Here is a 5,179-nt window from a genome sequence, read left to right as displayed (position 1 = left end):
ATGAAGACATTCTTCTAAAATGCCAATAAAGGAATTAAAATGGAACGGCGAATATTGTTCAGTTAATATAAAAAGGCATGAAAGAAAGAACAGAGGAGCAAAAAATGATGGAACAAATAGAACATAAGAGCAAAATAGGCCGGGCACGGTGGCTCACGCCTGTAATCCCAGCACTTTGGGAGGCCGAGGCAGGCGGATCACGAGGTCAGGAGATCGAGACCATCCTGGCTAACATGGTGAAACGCTGTCTCTACTAAAAATATAAAAAAATTAGCCGGACGTGGTGGCGGCACCTGTAGTCGCAGCTACTCGGGAGGCTGAGGCAGGAGAATGGCGTGAACCTGGGAGGCGGAGCTTGCAGTTAGCTGAGATCGCGACCCTGCACTCCAGCCTGGGCGACAGAGCGAGACTCCGTCTAAAAAAAAACAAAAAAGGAAAAAAGAAAAAAAAAGCAAAATAGCAGGCTTAAATCCAACCTTATCAATAATTATTTCAAATGTAATTTAAATTCTCCAAATAAAACACAGATTGTCCACCAGTATATTCTGTTGTATGAATATACCACATTATCTTTATTCATCTGCCAATAGACATTAATAAAAGTACCTATAAGAGATGCATGCCAAATATTACGATATAGATAAGCTGAGAGTAAAATAATTTCCAAGTATACCATGGAAACAACAAGCACAAGAAATCTTATGTGGCTATATTAATAGAAGAAAAAGTAGACCTCCAAACAAGCAATATTACAACAGAAAGTTATTTCATAATGATAAAATATCAAGTACTTATGAAGACATAGTGCTATATTGCTAACTGATAGAATAACAAAAGAAAGTTAAGATAAAATAATTTTGACAACAGCTTGACCTAATCAATATTGACCAAGACGATAGAATATATGTTCTATTATGCTACACGTGAAACATTTCTCAATAGACTATAGACCACAAAATATCCCTCAAGAAGTTTCAAAACACTGTAATCATAGAAAGTATGCTTTCTGACCATAATGAAAATGAGTTGAAATGGGTTAAAACAAGCTACCCAGGAAAGTCTACACTACTGGAAGATTTAAATACACCTTAAAATGCCCTTTAGCTCAAGGAAGAAATCATGAGACACACCTTAAAATACATTGAACTGAATACAAATAAAAATATACTATATCAAAATGTGTGGGATAAAGTTAAGCAGACCCAGAGTAAAGTTTTTGTATAAATGCTTATTCTAAAAAAGAGAAGTTCAAAACAAGTGAACTAATTTTCTACCTTAAAAAGAAAATCTAAAACAAGAGAGCAAATTAAGTCCAAAACAAGTAGAAGAAAGGAAATAGAACAGAAATTAGAAATCAATGAGACAGAAAACAGACACAGGAGAAAATTAACATGGCCAAAAGTTAGTTCTGTGAGAAAGAAAGAAAACGCAAATTATAAATATCAGGGAATAATGAGATTGTACAGTTGTACACACAAGAGACGTTAACAAGATAATGGAATATTGTGAAACATTTTATACCAATTTTCATTACTTGGATGAAAGGGTGAATTCCTTGAAAAAAACTTATAAAAAAATTCACAAGATTAAATGGAACATAAGAATTGACGTTTATTAAAGTAATTAATTGTCAAATACTTGCACATAAAAAGAAAAAACTAAAGAAAATAAAAAAATAAGCAAACTCCAGATCCAAAGAGTTTTGCTGGTGAATTCTTTCAAACATTTAAAAACAATAAAATGTTTAAATTATTTCAGAAATAAAGAAGGGGGAAATTCCAAAATTGTTTTATGAGTCAGAATTATGATACCAAAACTACAAAACCCAGGAATGCAAAACTGATTTCAGCTTAAAGAGCTATCACCATTCCAATCTGTGATTCTAATGAATTTGGCTATCTTAGATACTTTATACAAGTGGAATCACACAGTTTGTCCTTCTGTGACTGATTTCTTTTACTTAGCATTAATGTCCTCTAGGTTCATCCATGTTGCATATTGCAGGGCTTTCTATTTTTAAAGCTGAATAATACTCCGTTGCATGAATATACCACATTTTCTTTATCTATTCATCTGCCAATAGATATTAACCTTATTTCCACATTTTGATTAGTGTAAATAATGCTGCAATGAGCCTGAGAATCAGAGAATCATCCCAATTTCAATCCTTTCAGATAAATAAACTGAAGTGAGATTGCCAGATCATATAGTAGTTCTACTTTCTTAATTTTTTTGAGGAGCCACCGTACTGCTTTTCATAGAGGCTGCACAGTTTTACATTCCCAGAAACACTGTACAAGTGTTCCAATTTCTCCCCATTGTTAACACTCATTATGTTTTTCTTTTAATAAGACCATTCTAACAGGCTTGAGGCAATATCTCTGTGGTTTTGATTTGCATTTCCCTGATGATTAGTGATGCTGAGCATTTTTCTCATGTACCTGTTGGTCATTTGTATATTTCATTTGGAGAAATATCTATTGCTGATTTAAAAAAGAAAAAACTCTCAGCAAGCTAGAAAAAGAAATTTTCTCGAAGTGATGGAAAGCATCCACAATAAAACTTATAAACAATATTATATTTAATGGTGAAAGCGTAAATGTTTAAACCACATAGAATAGGACAAGAAAAGGATGTGTGTGTTCGTCACCTCTATTCAACATTGTACTGGTGATTCCAGATTTTGATTATAAATATTTAGGGGACAACTGTTGTCACTGAAGCCCAAATCTTGGTCATCCTCAGAAAAAAAAAAAAAAAAAAAAAGTTGATTAGGTTGTATATAATCTAATTCTACTTCCTTTGGGCTTAATTTTAGAGAGATTCAATTAAGTTGCTTAATTTAAGCAACTTAATTGAATTTCTCTAAAATTACAGCTTGTATCAACTCTAGAATTTATTGGGCACCTCCTAGGACATAAACACTGGAATTTGGTGAGAGACATCAGGTAGGAAAGAGCCTGGCTCTGACATAAATTCAACACACAGAGGGGGACACATGTTATGAGACTGACCTGCCTTCTCCATCTCATAAAAGGGGTTCTTGTTGCTGGTAACACAGATTAAACTATTTCAATTACATTCAAGATAAAAGGTTTAGCAATTGTATGTAAGATGAAAAAATCACCCCTCAGGAAGACAAAAGTCTCACAAAAGGATATTTAAACTAGCCAACACTTTGAAATTTAGGCAGAGATCACGCTTTCTGGGTGAACTAAAGTAGCAAGAACAAAGTAGAGGCTCCAATTCTAGGAAAAAGGGGCCCTAATAAGGTTTACGATCCAGAAACTCAAGAAATCCAGACAGAAGGACGCAGTCTCCGCATTCAAGGCAGTAGCAATACCTGGATTACGAAGCCAATCCCCAAAGCAGGAACTCATAAACACGAATTGGATTGAGGAAGAAGCTTGCCCACCAGAAGATTTAGGTTATTACAAGGTAGAATGTGATAGAGAAAACGAGCATGGGACTGGAAACAAAAGGAGGAAGCCCCATGATTACAACTAGAATATAACTGTCAGAGATGGTGCAGAAACAAGACTGAAGAGAGAACTCCTTAAACCCCATGTGCCTTACGTCAGGACTGATCCTGGACACAGGCTGGACAGCATAGCCTGCAAGTGCTGAGGGAGGAGGCGTGGGCTCAGCTGTGAGAAGGAGAAGGACATACAGCTGAAAAGCAGATACGGGTCTTGAAATCGCGCAGAGGGTTTGGGCCTTTGTTGCTCTCTGCCAGCAGCTGCCAGTAGTTCTCACACTTTGGCTGGCATCAAAATCACCTGGGGCAGTGGTGGGGAGGGGGAGAGTGTTGTAAAACCACAAGTGACCAGGCAGAAAACACCTGTATGTTTTCCAATTCAGTAAGTACAGAAATCTTAATTGGAACAAGGTGGAGGTCAGACATTGATAGTGCTGTGGACTGCTCCAGGGACATAAGCATGATCTTTAGAGAAGTGGCTCTAACCATTTGAGGGCAACCACGGGACAGAGAGAGGTCCAGGCCAACCGTACACAGAGACATCATGCAATTACAATTTAGCAACCTCTCCAAATAACATGTCTCTTATTGAAACTTGGGAGGTTGAACATTAAAAACATAAAATCCAGTGGCATTTATGTATCCTAGGCACTTACATTTGTCTGGTTCTTTCACCTTGCCTTTGCTTGGTTAGAATTTTGGGTAGATAAGAGGTGGATTTACATGTGCTAGTGTGAGAACTTTGATACACTCATTTAGACATTGACCTACTATCTTGATGTTTGAAAGCTACAACCCAAAGAAATTTGTCTTTTTACATAAAACAAATTCAGCCCTTGCCTTCCTTATAGATTACATCTTCCACTAGCAGTAATAAAAAAGTAACAATATGCATAAGTCAAAGTATCTTCTTAGATCCTGTGTAGTGTTTTATTATTTAGTTGTGTGAATTAAAGTAACTCTCAAAATTTCAAGGACGCCTGAGAAGCAATTCATGTTCAAAGGCTGCCCTCTTGTGACAATGTGTTGTATGTTTTACTGTAAAAGTAATCTTATTTCACCTTATAACCTCTACAATCCAATTCATAACAGCATAAAAAGGAAATAAAACCTTACATAATTTTGAATTTTAGAAAGTACCTTGTTTATACGGCTCCTTAGATAATGAATAGTCAATTTGGTAAATATTCCAGTGAGTTGAAGGTTTGAATCCATCTCACTTAACTAGCTTGATGAATGTATTTCTAAACCTATACAACCCACTCCTCTGCTTGTAAAAAATTAAAGTTAGCTGTAGATTGAGATGTCAGTGACACAGTTTATAGAACATAACTTAGATTGTCATCTACATTACTGTAACTACAAATACCACCCTCAGATGGAAGAATCAGTTTTATCAGTAAACATCTCTAATTGAACTACAAATGCTGTATGTCTTCTGGCTTTTACAAGCTCTTGGTCTAACGCACGGGATATATGATGTAAAAATTACAAAACAAGGCCACGCGCGGTGGCTCACGCCTGTAATCCCAGCACCTTGGGAGGCCGAGGCGGGTGGATCACAAGGTCAAGAGATCGAGACCATCCTGGCTAACACGGTGAAACCCATCTCTACCAAAAATACAAAAATTAGCTGGGTGTGGTGGCGGCGCCTGTAGTCCCAGCTACTCAGAAGGCTGAGGCAGGAGAATCGCTTGAACC

This window comes from Symphalangus syndactylus, chromosome 3, assembly GCF_028878055.3.
Source record: "Symphalangus syndactylus isolate Jambi chromosome 3, NHGRI_mSymSyn1-v2.1_pri, whole genome shotgun sequence".
In the NCBI taxonomy this organism is placed as follows: domain Eukaryota; kingdom Metazoa; phylum Chordata; class Mammalia; order Primates; family Hylobatidae; genus Symphalangus; species Symphalangus syndactylus.
This window is presented reverse-complemented; position numbering follows the sequence as displayed.